The 15852-nt window shown below is 31.1% G+C and overlaps 1 long non-coding RNA gene across 1 annotated transcript; it reads left to right on the forward strand.

Moving 5' to 3' along the window:
• The first annotated feature begins 14182 nt into the window (after positions 1 to 14182).
• Positions 14183 to 15597, forward strand: LOC132733097 (uncharacterized). Its single transcript, XR_009626129.1, has 3 exons — positions 14183 to 14444; positions 14660 to 14734; positions 15053 to 15597. It is a non-coding gene; the product is annotated as an uncharacterized LOC132733097 (long non-coding RNA).
• The last annotated feature ends 255 nt before the right edge of the window (positions 15598 to 15852 follow it).

The following is a 15852-nucleotide window of genomic DNA, read 5'->3' on the forward strand; positions in this document are numbered from 1 at the left end:
TTACCCAAGTTCTACTACAAACTCTTCATTAAAACCTGTAACATTGCAGGAAATAGCTAACATTTCAATATTTACATTGGCTGTCAAGTTGTCGTCCATTTTGCAGGTGTGTTTATGTTCCGAGTATTTTCGTTGGCTGATGAAATCAAAGCACTGAATGTACTGATGGGGAGGCTATGAGAGAATGTTTCAGACTTATAGTTTCTTTTCTTTTTGCTTAAAATATGCTACCAAAATAAAAAGATATGCACATTGCGCTATTTATCCTTACTGTTGTGTTCAACCATTCATATATATGGTTAATGAGGTTGACTATTCATTTGTTAATATTCCAGAACATTTAATTAAGGTCTACATTCGGACTGTTAATCATGCAAATTTTGAAAAACCTAAAACTGTCAATAATAAATGACATACCAGCAAGTATGACGACTGTTCATTATTTCAGATAACAATAACATTTTACAACTGACGGTTCCTTATCAAAATATTCTAGGACTGTTCATCATAAATATTTTATGTCATTTTAATATTATTGAATGATAATAACAACTGCAGTGATGCAACATTTTTATTTGAACATAAAAATTATACACGTTTAGATGTACCATAATTGAGATCAATAAGATAACTGTCTTGTGATGAGTATTAACATTCATGCTCTACGGACAGAAGGTTGTCTTCTTCAGAAGCAAATCTCGAATAAAAATCACGTTTCAGAAAATTAATCCCATTTCATTACTGACGGCGTCGGATAATATTAAAGCTAAAATATTTCTTGAAAAAATACATCTCTGCAAAGCTTATTCAAAACTGAATCAACCTAAGTGAAAATTGATCAGGAAGTTATATCTTCTTTTTTTACCGCCAACACTCAACACTTAACCAACTTTATGGTAGTTAATCGATAGATTCTACGTGTATTTTTAAACCTCACTAGCTTGAAATATATACTGCGGAAAATCTGTTGTTAACAGGGTGTGCGGTTATTACGTTAGGGTTTTCCCTGATCGACCATATTCCCGCAAATAGATGAGAACATCGAAGCCGTCAGTGCTATGAATGGTGTTATAAATGGCGTGTTTTGGAAGTTTTTTGTTGAAACTTCTCCAAATACCTCCAGAGGCGTGCACGTCGCGGAGAAGGCACACCGGAAGGTCATAGTCAAGTCATCATAAGTACCAGAGGTGATTGGTTGACCTGTCGTGACTTACTCTGGAGGTTTTGGGCGCTAATAGATGCCGTTTTTGTTGTCGTCAGTCAGAAAGTTGATGCCTTGACGGTATTGTCGTCTCCTTTTTACCACCAAAGAACGAAGAATGGGCTTCCAGGAAGAATCTGCTTGAAAAAGACGTCCCAGATGCTATAATCTCGGACATATGGTTATTCCGGCGCGAGTATAAATAAACTTAAAACACACACACTTTTGTTGAAAACAAAACAACATCACATTTTCTGTAGTAATTTTTCAAGTGTTGTAAAATGAATAAGAAATTCCTCTTATGCCGCCCATTATTTTTAGAACACAACCATAAAAGTTCTTTTTTTTTTATTTTTCAAATAAACATTTATCACTTCAGCGCGAGCAAATATCGGTTTCAAATTAAAGTTTCGTAAGATATGTTAATGACTTCCCGATGCTCGACTGTAAGTAATTTGTATATGTATGCGGTTTTTTTTGTTTTTGTTTTTTTTTGTTTTTGTTTTTAATTAAAGCTTCTTATTCTTTAATATTTTTTGTGTATCTCATAATCTGTATTGAAAATTTTTGAATTTTATTACAAATGGACTATCAAATTATGATGTATGCCCTAGAATTGAATAAACTTTCTAATTACACAATACGGGGTCATACTGATCTTGCGGTCTTTCTCTGAAATACTTATTTCCTTGTTAAAACATATTTGACCACATATTTCTGTCAATTAACTGTTCACTTTACTTCCGATTTTGTTTGTACGGAAACACATGTTTCTATTTGTGTTTTCTAATCAATTCGAATCTATAATCAGTTTAATGGGATCACCACCGGGTAAACGACTACTAGGTACTTTGGTCATGTTTTTTACCACAAATATTTGAATGGTTTCTATTGGGATTAAAATGAGCATAGTTAACTAAAAACAAACTGTTTGTATAAATTCCTGACCTGTCTAATTCTAATTATGAGATTAGTGAATATATAAGACTTTCACTACAAAAATATTTTCCTAAACAAAAGAGCACATGTTTAAATTTATTCCTATACAAATAAAAGATCAGAGTAGGGATCTGTCAATTACCAAAGATACTTTTATGTTAAAAGTTTGATTAATGAATTATGTAAGATGAAAATATAAATTATTGCTTTTTTTATTTTGGGCTAAATGTAAAATGTAATATTGTGCTGGGATTTTTGTCGGAGGTCCTTAGGGGTTTTTGTAGTTAAATAGTTTTTTTTTTCGGCGATAATGGTTAAAGAATAAAATGTTTTAAACTATATGTTTCATCACCATCAGTGAATTTTTAGTTAAATGTATGCAAAATATTTTACTAAACAGCTATATGATTTAGCGCGTTTATGAGCGTTTTTCCGCGTACAGCCTCCTGGGATGTACAAATAAGTTTAGTTTTCCTTAGTTTATCTACGCAAGCATGATTTCCATGTCTCTGATGTAAGCGACAGTTTACAATTTTTTGTCTTTAAAAAAAATTTTAAGGACTATTAATAGTTTATAACAACAAAAGCACATGCATGATATTGAGAATACGTAGTTGCAACGTTTCTAGTTAATGACCCGTCATAAGGTCGCTGCGTTAGTAATTGGAAAATTTGTTATCAAAAATAATAAAGAATATTTGCCACTGAATTAAAGCATTTACTTATAAATTTTCATTTATGCTTTTTGTTTAAAAAAATATGGATAAAGTTATTATTTTGAAGGGTTTTCATACCAGAACTATTTAATACAGACGTACGTAATATGCCTAAACCTGATTACCGCGGCAGTATGACGTCACGGAGTAGTGATTTAAACAAAAATCAAGAATTTTTCAGAGAATTATTATCTTTACAAATTGCAGATATGAAATTAAAGAATGAAAATATTTTCATATTGTAAATGTCTGTGATGAGTGATGAGTCAGCTTAGAAAAAAATCAAAGTACTATTTTTTGACCTGATTACCGTGGGCAGTATGAACGTCACGGAGTTAGTGATTTAAACAAAAATCAAGAATTTTTCAGAGAATTATTATCTTTACAAATTGCAGATATGAAATTAAAGAATGAAAATATTTTCATATTGTAAATGTCTGTGATGAGTGATGAGTCAGCTTAGAAAAAATCAAGGTACTATTTTTTGACCTGATTACCGCGGCAGTAAGATTTGACAGACAGTTATTAACATTGGGTCGGCATAGCCTCCCCAAAAACCGCTATTTGTCGCGGCTATATGCCGTTATTATCCGGATTATTATTATTCATTAGCCAATTAAATTGACAGTTACTAACAGAAGTTGGATTTACGCATGGAACATACGGGCAACATCAAAATGGAAGCCGAGGATAGAAATTATCAAAAACAAACAATAATTGTTACAATAATTTGTACCAGAAGTTAATGATTTCATCATTGATGGTGGTAGATGATTGATTTTTAACCGATTACATGATTAAACTTTCTTATATGAGCATACGTTTTGCATTAGATGTCGTTTTACACGTGTAATTTTACAATCCCAAATTTTTAACGAACGTGTGTTAAAAATGAAACATGAAAGGTTATTTTTTTAATAAATATCTTGTCCATGTAACAAAGTGTGTCATATTTTTTGAAATTATCGATTCTTTCATCAATGTCCAACAATCAAAAGAAAAAAAACTGTTGTATACTGCGTTATATTTACTTTTTCATGAATTGAGCAATTTTGAGTTGTATCCCTTGTTATATTATATACATAGTGGGAAAGGGAAAAAAATGACAGAATCCCCTGTGGGCGATAGCCGAGGTCAATATGACTTTCTGCCGGTGAATATCACATCATATTCAATGGCTCACTAGTCAATAATTGTTTTATTATATGAATAGGCTAAGAAATAAAAAATCACAAAAAGTACAACCTTATATATTGTTTGGTTTTATTAACCTGTCAATTACATACTGATTACACGGTCGATGCACCATTATATTAATCTTCGGTAGATTTTCGGTATTAGTTCCGTGTGATGTACGCTTCACGATGGAATTCAATTTAATTTGTATCTCTTAACAAGGTGTACTAACTGTTATAGCGCAATAGGGTAAAGCAAGAGTTTATAATCTAAGTACCACACGTGTTTTAAGTTCGAGACCGCGTTGGTCCATGATTTTTTCTTATTAATACGTTCAACATTATTGAAGCTATATATGATTATTTTATGTTGTCCATTTTGTTTTATTATTTTTTACTTAATTTTGTTAAGTCTATACTCTTTTTAAATAACATGCTTTAAGAATTCATATTTAAAATTAAAACGGATTAAAATCAATAAATGCCTTTTCAATGCCGTAAAACACACAACAAATATGTTCCTTTAAAATATACTGCAAAAATAAAATAAAGGCCAACAGTAAGGATCGAACCACAGACCTCTCAATTATCAGGCATTCTCTTTACCGACTGTCCTATTGTGAATTAACGAAAACCTTCACTTTAAGCTGGCGTGACTTTCAAAACATGACTAATATACTCCACATTAATTCTCGTAAACTACACGGACCAAACCGAAGTGGGATCGAATATTTAAATGAGTCCTATAATGTATTCATAATTGACAGGTCAATAAAATCAGACTATACATGTACAAATTTTGCCTCGTTGAAGCGCGGGAAAAAAGACGCACGTGTTAGGCGTGCAACGACTTCGCGAACGCTGCGCATACAAAAGTAATTCAAGTTTATACTCATCATTGCGGTGTAGCCTTTAAGTAAAGTGGTAATGTATTGATATTTTAATCGAGAAATATGACATAAAGAACAAAAAGCAACAATTATTTTTAAGTAACACGCGTATTTAACAGTCTAGGTGATCATTGAACACGAGTCTCAATCTATTTTTAGACTGGGAAAATCCAATTCAGCCTACACCCAGTAAATATGATTTTATAAAAAGTTCTGTTGACTACTGTTTGGACCAATGAGATTGCAGCTATATTTAGATCATATAATAAACTATGATACAATATAACTTGTCAACATGACAAGTTTTATAAATAATTATATTAACAGAAAATATGATACATGTAAGAGAGCTAGAAAAAAAGGAAGTTGAACTAATGGAGAAATTGTATATTTTATGACTTACTGTTAAATCACTGCCAAAATAAGTCAAATGTTTTTAATTTTTCTGTTTATGGCAATTTCTTTTGGGTCTCAGTTTTTTCTTCATTTAAAGGGATGTAACTCATGTTTACTAATTTGTTTGTTCTTATCTGTCTATATTAGTCATTATGTATATAAACATAAAAATACATCTTTTATATTTATAAATTGAATAGAATAAGATGGAAAATTTAAAAAAAAGTTAAGAAGTTCATCAAATAGATGGAGGTCCAGGAATGATGAATATGCATACTAGAAATATTATTTTTAGAATGGCTTTATATACCTTTTAGACTTGTTTTTTTTTCAGTTGTTGTGGCTAGGAATTTCATATTTATTCATTTTTACCTGGGTTATCAGTTAAGATTTCATCATAAAGATCTTCAGGACACAATAAATCAATATTTGTGGTTTCAGGGAAAAATAAAAAACCATTTATGCCAAATCAAAGCCAAGATGCTTGAAAACTGATCTGATGATTGTTCAACACAATCTAAATATTTCATTGAAAATAAATCAAATGTACCTGTAGGTGATGAAAGTCATATTTCACTTAAATTCCGTAGACAGTATAAATGTCTAAATTGGTTTGTTGATAAGAAAATAGTTGAGTACAAATCCTGAGTGTAAGGATTTATCAGTCAGAGACATAATGCTTTCCCGTGGCTATAGAAACTGAAACATAATCAGAAAAGAAAACCCTAAGATGAATGAATAAATTTCTTTATTTAAATTATTTTTTTAAATTTTAACATAACTTGGAAAATTTTAAAACATCAAAAAAAAATATGTTAAGAGAGAACTTAAAAATGTTGTTTTTTTTTTAATTCTAGTGTAATTATGTTTCTTCATGAGACATTATTTTTGTTCTGTTGGTTAAATATATTTCATAACAGTCACAACTTCCTGGAAATATATTTTGGTATATGATAATAGAGTAATACACATTATTTGGCACTTATATCATTATTTTAAGAGAAACGATCTAGATAAAGTGTAAGAGTGAGATATAGCATGAATGGGAACTTTGATATACAAAGTTCCTTTAGTTGCCTAGATTCTACAACCGGGGCCCTGCAGCCCTAATTTGGGGATTTGGCCCCTTTTTAAAAGTTTTTTTAAAAAAATTTAAATCAGGGTAAAGGGGGTCTTAGCTTTTTTAATCCTAAAAACCCAAAGTAAAGTTTTTCCAAAAAGGATCACCCCCTTGGAAAAGATTTCCTTTTAAATTTAAAATTTTTTTTTCATTGATAAAAAAATTTTTTAAAGGTTTTAAAAATTAGTAGTTTTTTTGTTTTTAAATTTGGGTAGGATTATGTCATGGTTCATAATGTTCATGTTTTTTGGGGAGAAAACATGTAAGTGGCCGGTAAACTCAGGGTTTGGGCAGTTATGTATGGTACCTTTGGGGGGTCCCGGGGGGCGAAAAATTGGGGCAGTTTCACATTTTTTTTTACTCTTTTACAATTTGGGGCCCACCCTTTTTGTCTTTACTGAAAAAAGCTTAAAAAGTTCAATTCACATAGCCCCTGTATTATCTTTAAAAATTTTAAATCAAAATTTAATTAGCGGAGAAAAAATTTTTAATAGTTTTAGAAATGTTCACTATTTAGGGGATTTGTTTTAAACGGGTTTGTAACTTTGTCAGTTTGGCTTTTGGTATTCTGATGTCCCAGGTTTTAGTCCCGGGCCGGCTCATTTTTCCCTTTTACAAATTACCCAATTTTTTAGGGCTTTAAAAATCTCACAAATGATTTAAATTTAAATTAAAAATATTTAAAACAAATTTGGGCAAATTTTTTAAGTTTTTTTATTTCAATTTTAAATTTTAAACTTTTGAAAATATTATTCAAATTTGGGTTTGCTTGTATTGGGATTTTTTGGGTTTTAAATGAAAAATGAAAAAAACCAAAATTTTTCCGCTATTTTAGAAAAAATATTGGAAATTTTGAAATTCTAGTAAAAGTTTAAAAAATTGTAAAACCCCCGTGTTTTTTCCACCGGGGTTTTTTAAATTTTAAAAATGGGGTTAAAAAGAGAAAAAAAAAGAAACCATGAAGAAAAGGGCCCCCCCCGGAAAATTTTTTAAAGTGTTTAGGGTGGAAAGAATGAGCCCCGTTCATGGCGGGTTTCTGGAAAGTGAAAATTTCCGTCCACCCCCTAGCCCGGCTTAAACAGATTCAACATTTTAAACCCCAAAAAGGTTGAAAGTTTGAATTTAGGAAAATCCGCAGATGTTGGGGGTAACAAATTTGGTTTTTTTCACAAAAAGGGGTTCCTAAGGGCGAAATGACTGGCCCCCTTTAGTAAAGGGGGAACTATAATATACAAAATCTTTTCCCCTTTTCGTTTTTTGGTATTTAAAATTTTTTTTTTTAAAAAAGGGGTCCCTTTATGTAAAATTTTTTTTTGGGTCACGGTTTAGGGGAGAAAAATGTGGAAGCCCCGGTAGCTCGCGGGTTTTAAAAGGGTGCCCGGTTAAAGGAATTTCCCAGGTTCCTTTGGGTTTGGGGACCCGGTCAGACTGACTTTTCCCTTTTCCCCCGTACATTTTGGTTTGGGGCCCCCTTGGGGGGTGTGAAAAAAGCCCCAGAGGGTTAAAATTTTAAATTTCTTTTTTTAACTTGTAAATTTTAGGTGAATTTTTAATATAACCTGTAAAAAATTTTACCTTTAAAAAATTTAAAAATATTTTGGGAGAAAGTTTTACGGGCAGGATAGCTCAGTTTGGTAGATTTTCGGGGGCCTTCAGGTCCCAGTGGGCATTTGGCGCCCCAATTTGGCTTTTTGACTGGAAAAATCGATTTAAAACACAATTTTCTTTTTAACCTGATAAATTTTTAGGATAATTTCAAAAATTTTTCAGGAAAAAATTCCGCTTTTTTAGGGGAGAAAAAGTATAAGGGCCCCGATAGTCATTTGAAAGAAACCCCCGGGATTGGGATTTTGAGGGCCCATCAGGGGCCCACAAATTTTTTTTTGTTTTTTTTGCTTTCTTCGCTTCAATTTTTAAACCTTTTTTGTCGTTTTTATGTACATCCCTTTCTGCAACAAATAATGAAAAAAAAGAGGTGGCATCGGTGGGTCATGAAGGTCAGATGTTTAAAAACCAAATTTAAAGGGGATTGTTTGCTAATATGGGGAATGAAATTTTTTTTGTCATGTTAAAAAAATTACATTTAGGGAGATGATGTGTAAGCGTGATATCGGTGGTAGAGCCCGTTCCTGATTCCGAGGGGCCGGTTTTGGTTGACTAGCCCGCACATTTTTCGGGGACCAAAGTGAATTTTTGGGCCCCAAGGGGGACCTTTGACTGAAATAGTCAGGTTTATTTTCTTTCTCTGTAAAATTGTAAAAATCGAGGATTTTAAAATAGAGGGGAGTATGTCACGGTTCGGAATGTTCATTATTTTGGGGGGTGATGTGTAAGCGGCCGGATAGCTAAATCGTAGGCCCCGGACGGTATTCCCAGGGTCCGGGGGTTTGGTAAAACAGGCTGATTTTTTCACCCCGTGACCCGGAAAAAATTTTCCCCCCATTTTATTTTTTTTGTGTTGTCGGTTTTAGGGGCCCATCACAAAAAACGAAAAAAAGGGAAAAAGGTGTGACAAAAAAAAAAAATAAGGTTTTTCTACTTGTAACAAACCCCAACCAAAAATAACGAAAAGGAAAAAATCAAACCATCGTTTTGTGATCCTTAATTGGCAAAATGGGAGCTCACTTTGCAGTAAAGCTTGGAGTTCTATTGTTAATTTTGAATTGATTCATTTTTGTCTAAAAACGATTTGTTGAGTTTGAGAAAACGTTTCGTAACATTTTTTATATCAAAGTTTAATGCAATCTAAATGACGCATACGTACTTATTTTAGTTAAAAATAAGTACATAGATCGCATTTAACAGGATTTGTCCGCCATTTTGAAAAAAAAATACGGCTGAAGGATACAAGCCGCTTTAAATTGTGTTATTTATGAATAAAAAAATTAGTTTCTGGTTTTGTTTATGGTTGGGTTTGTTGATTTGAAAAACAATCATTGTCATATGTGAATTTTCACGAAGGGTGGGTTGTTTGGGGTTTTGTGATAATGTCACGATTCGGGAAACATACTATATCTAAAAAAACTCGTCAAAAAAGTTATTTTATCATTTTAAAATGAGTTTAAGGTGCTAAATTAAACTTTAATAATTAAGCTTGTCTTACATCTTGTATTGTGTGTCAAAAACTAACTCACAGGCTATTTTTCATCGCCTCTTGCTTCAAATCTGGTAGTTTTTAGTAAAATTTCCAAATTACTATCCAATTCACAAGTTTTGACCTGTTATTTCTGGTCTTCATCCTTGCCATACATTATTACCTAATTATAATGCAAAATTGCAAACATAAAGCACCGGCTAACAGATTTATACCCGATTTTTCAAATGTCCCGAAGTTCGTGTGATGACTCTGAAGATGTCACTGAGTTCTTATGATAACTTTTGTTATTGCCAGTGTGTTTCTTGCGCTTTAAATCACGGCACGACTTTCTCCTCTGTAATGTGTTACTATAAATAATAGGTATAGTTTTATATATAACCAAGTATATATTCAACGTTTGCAGTAGCGCCACGTGTCCAAATAATGAAATAAGTGTTATAATCAAGACTTAGTATATATTCGACTAAGTCAGCGACATCACGTGCCTAGATTGTGACATATTGCATTATGCGTTATAATCAAGTATATAAATTCCGTCACGTGCCTAGATCGTGACAATACTGGCTGGTTAATTGTTCCAGTGAACAGCCTATGTAAGTCCATTCCCTTTAATTTTATGAACTGATTATGCCCCCTTTTCACAAAGCCGTCTGTTATTACTGAAGTATAGAATTATCACTCAAGCTAAGCAAAGTTTGACTATAAAAAGATGACATAAAATGATTTGTTCTACACGTGTTTAACAGGTAACCAATTTAGTAATTTAAAATGTTTTGCACCAATATGGGACCTATTGCTCAGATCTGTGTTGTTTGGAGCTCATTTTTCAAAGCCTGAGTTAACCCATGATACAAGATTGAACATATATAGTCAAACTGACACTGCATCAAAGACATAACCAATAATGTTTTAGTATATTAGGTAAGGACCGTAAGGTAATTCCTTTTTCTTAAATGAAACTTTAACCTCGCATTTGCCTTTTGAAAAATGTTTTTTGCCATGACCTCAAAAGATAGATTTTGATCAAGAGTTGCACTTTAATATTTAACAAATGTGGACTTTACACCATTGCCTTTACATGTGACACGGATGTTAGGATCATGTTTAAGTTTTAACTTAGACCCATAAGGAATAGCCTCTGTCTTGTCAAGATGCAACGACAATTAATTGTCAATTAATCAATCACTTGTATCATATGATGTTCCTTAATTTCAGATTTGTTTTTACCAGATTGAAGGATACATGAGTTAAAAGCATATAAAAAAGCTTATTGCTTATGACCACAGACATGTCACTGACGTCATGCATACAATACTGCCTTTGTCCATTTCAAATCCAATACAATCAGTCAAATGAATCAAACATATGTAATGTTAAAAACCACTTCTAAAGCCTGACTGAAACTGATAAACAAACCCCAGTCCTTAAAAAAAGACTCAACTTGGTCATATACATATCTCTCAAACATTTTGGAAACAATGCATAAAATTGAAACAGGTCTATAATTACGAATATGTGTTATGTCACTTTTCTTGTATAGAGGGACAACTCTAGACATTTTAGATCATTAGGTACTTCACCTTGTATGAGAAGTTGACAACATGTAAAATGACTTGCCATAATGGATGCACCATTTTTGACAAAACGCGATGGAATATCATCCGGACCTGTAGCTCTATTTAAATGAGTTAAGATATTTATAAACATTGTTTTTAGTTACAAGTGAAAAAGAATGTTTGTGTAATATATAACTACTTTGTCAGCTTTAAATTTGGCATTTTTCAACAAGCTTAGCTGCAACAGCGGTGCATGAACATCAGTGCAATTTCTTGTATTAAGTTCTTTAATGCCAGAGTGTTGAATTACACTTTAAGCTTCAGACGTAGATAATGGACATCACACATTGCCCTCTTGTGCCACAAATTAATACACAGTTATTTTAAAATCAATCCATAAATGACAAAGTTATTGACCAGACAAGAAGTTCGAAGGACGTACGGAAGAACGGACGGACGTTATATAACCAAATGTGGGGCATAAAAAACACTTATAAATAAAATGAAAGAAAAAGTCAATACCAACATACACCGCCCAGTGTGAGATAACTCGCCTTCTGAACTCCACTAAATCTCCTGCTTCAAGGTTCTGGAAAACAATAGTGTTGTGGAGCTGAACTTCTTGTGCTGCCATCACCAAACAGTCTTAAAGATTATATAGTAATAGCTTTCATTAACAACAGAAAAGAATGTAAAACTACAGTAAATTATTTTTACAAAATATGTACGTCTGTCACTTTTGTACATCTATTACATGATTTTCAGTACAAAGTAACACGAAATGTTTATAATGATAATGACATAGTAAAACTGTAAAACATATCAACATCTGACAGTCAAAAATGTATGTTTGAATGAAGATGTAAATTTATATTCTAAATTTATAAAAATACCGCAAGAATATGTTTGCTAATTTGTTTTTCTGGTTTATGCAGCAAATTTATAGACATTTCTTGGTAACATCTAAGATCTAAGTTAGTTCACTTAACTTAATAACTTAACAGTACATGTAATAATTTATTTCTATGCAGTTGTCCTCTTACAAATCCCCCGTGATGAAAAGATTATTAGGCTTATTTCTGAGATCAATTGTAACACGAAAATTCGCCTTGCGATAGGATCGAACCAGCAATCCGTGGATTACTACAGCTTGCTCTCTCTATTGAGTTAAGCAGACAGACTTCTCAAGGTATATACAACTTCGTAGTTAGTAAACTGTACAGATTTATAGGAGCCAATAATGATCATACTAATTAATTTTGCACATATCTAACTAATAAAATTAGAGAAATACAACAATTATTATTTACAAATGAGCATTGCAGTTATTAACACATTAAATGTCGATGCTTTACATCAAAGCTGCCGCTAAATGATGAGAACAATCATAAGTTATGTGCAAAATCAGCCTTGAAAATTGTTCTCTATTACAGTTGAATATTTTTCAAAACGTAACAAATTATATTTTCTTGTGTCAATAAAAACGGGGAATAACAAAATCATAATCTAGGGGGTCAAAAAATAGAACATCAATATAATTTACATAGAAAGGGAAAATGTCCTAGTTCAATTATAAGAATATAAACTGGCACATTGACACGCCATTTATTAGGTTAATTAAACAATTTTTTTTTTTGGAACCACATTTAAGGCCCGTTTATTTAAAAAAATAATACAATACAAGTATACAAACCGTGATAACTTTTGCATTTTCATTGACATGTAGATAATTAAAAAATAAATTTATTTTGTTATGTTTTTAGTTAGAATATATAAGGCATTTTAAAAAGTTAAGAGGTTCATTCATTTATACAATTACTCAAGAAAAAGGGCAAAAGGTTGAAAAGTAAATAAAAACTAAAAAGTAAATAAACTGCTTTAGTAGCATTTTCTCTGCATGTACTATTTAGAAATCAAACAGTTCAATTACATTTATCCAGCAATTTTCAAATTCTTCTAATGTATCATTTTGTAACGCAACAAATCTTTCAATTTTTAATCTGTTTAAAAATTTTCTTTTGAAGATACTTATATCTGGAGTTTGTTTTTTCAATTTACTGGTGTAAATGTAATATTTTGAAAAGAGAAAAATATACGATGTTTTCTTATCTTTAGCATGAAAGAAAGATGTAAAATTATCAAACGTAACATTTATTGCTATTTCATTAAGCCATTTGACAAAATTATTCCAGAATATTTGTACTGTTTGGCAGTCCCAAAATAGGTGTTCTATACTTTCAACATCCATGCAGCAAAAATCACAGAGACTAGATTCGGTTAATTTACATTGAAGGAGAAATGTGTTTGTTGCAATATTCCTGTGTAAAAGATTATATTGAAAGTTTTGTAAAATATTATCTTTGCAATAAACAAAAACGTTTTCGTAAATATTTTGCCATTGAAATTCTTTTTGAGGAAATCGTTCTTCCCATTTTATTTGCGATTTTGTTTTTTTATTTTTACAGAGTCTTATCTGTTTTTGAATCTGTGTTAACTTGTTACTAATATTGGACGTGTTTGTTTTTTCTATGATATCAAAAGTGCTTATTTCTTTAGGCGTTGAAGTTTGATTAATTTGTTGTAGTTTACGTTTCCATTCTTTGGGTATTGATGAAATTAATTTATAAAAGTTAAATATTTCTGTATCAGGAATGTCAAAAGTAAGTTTCAGCTGGTCAAAGGTTTTAAATTGTTTTGTTTCAGTGTTAAAAATATCCTTTATTTTATTGATATTTCGACATTTCCATTTTGGAAAAAGAATTAAAGATCCATTATTTTTTATGTGTGAATTCTTCCATATTATTTGGTCTAATAGATTTTGTGGATTTTTATTAAAATTTGTTTTTCTCCATGACAGTAGTAATTCTTTTAAGAAAGTATTTTCGATTTTAAGTTTCTGTATATCATATATGTTTAAATTACTTTAAAATATGTCGATTCCACCTATTTTTTGTAATTTTTTCTTTATTATCTCTTTCCACAATCCATGGTTATTTTCATCAAATATTCTTTTGATCCAGCTTGATTTAATCGAGTTCATAAAAATCGGCAAGTCTATCATATTTAAGCCTCCATATTTAAAGTGTAACCAAGTGCTATTTTTAAGGTTTTTGCTATTTTCCAAGAAAGGTAACTCTGTCGACCTTGTTTGATTTTAATCTTTACTTTTGTGTGATTATGTCCCCTTGACCACATTTGCTATTTGCTCAACCATAACGTTTCCCTCCTAAAGTTAGGGTCACTTGAGGTCATTCTTTGTGTAATCAGAAGTTGATGGTCATAGTGACATGAATATATGTTTTTCTGACTTAGAAATTATTATTAATAAGGATTTGGATTGAGGAATTGGTATTTGTATGTTTTATTTATTTGTTCTTAAAAGTTCTAATGTCAACTAAATGAAGACTTATTGTAATTAATACAGTTGTGGATTTGATAAAAGTTATTTTGATAAATTTGTATTGTTCTTGAGTGTTAGAATTCAAGATGGCAGCATATGTTCTTATCTTATAGTTATTCATAGAAATCACTGTTTCTATTTGTATTGCACTGATGTTTGTAAATTACAGTTTACAGCATAATTAACAGCACGGTGAGACAGGTGTGAGACAGGTGTGTTATAGAAGGAGTTTGATCCACAATCGGTATGTTATATTATGTTTATATGTAATTGGTTATATATTTTGTAAATATGTGAATGTTTTAAAGGAAATGATACATTGCATATTATTTTATAAATAACTGGTTAAGTGGTCACTAGATGCAAGTTCAATAGGATGTTTACATATTCAGTTATCTATTTTGTGTATGAATGATCACATTTAGTAAAGGTAAACATTCTTAGAATATTTATATGGACTGATCTGTTAATATAATGGATTTATTATATTTAAAGATAATATGTATATGTTTGTATCATATATTTCATGAATATATGGAATGCTTAATGTGTATATTTTCAGGGCTCGTTGCTATATGCTACATGCTATTATGATGATATATGATGCTATGTGATGCTAATTGTTAGTACTATATGTGTGCTATGAAATGTTGATCTGATGGACTATATATATTGGTGTCTACTACAAATTAAACAAGAACCAGCAACCCTCAAGTTTTGTTTTGAATTTACCCATAGGGAAAACACAACTGGGTCACAAATGGCGCCCAACGGAGTTTAATAAGTGGACATTTAAAATTTTATATTTGTTTCCTGTGTGAACACTTTTCACTGAACATTTTTGATAATTTTAATTGAAATTAAACAGTGAAGTGCAGGAAGTTCTACCAACAGTGTATTATATTATACAAGTATTTTCATATAGTTTGTTTATTAAACAGACAGTTCTTCATATAGTAAATCATTTTAGAATATTTACGAGATGTGTTAAATTTGAATACTCATCAGTTAACTTATACAGACATTATTTGAGAATATTATTCGCTACAAGAATTCATCACTTCCCAGTGTAGATCAAGGATTGTTCACTTTAAGAAGTTATCATAATTAAAATTGTATACATTGATTTTATGTTGTGAATTTTTGTATTGCAGGTTTAGATTTCCAATGGTATCTGTATCTGTTAAGTAGTGTATTAGTGCTCTAGAGACCAAAGTCAAGAAATTTCAGTACATCAGATTTGTGAGTAAAACATATGTCAATGAAATGAATATATTGTAACATTCATTAATTGCAGTTTCAACTGGTAAATCTTTTATGTAAATTGTCAGATAGATTCTTTTGTGTAAATTTTTATTTGAA

Source organism: Ruditapes philippinarum, unplaced genomic scaffold (genome assembly GCF_026571515.1).
Source record: "Ruditapes philippinarum isolate M1 unplaced genomic scaffold, ASM2657151v2 ctg13868_1_1_1_1, whole genome shotgun sequence".
Lineage (NCBI taxonomy): Eukaryota > Metazoa > Mollusca > Bivalvia > Venerida > Veneridae > Ruditapes > Ruditapes philippinarum.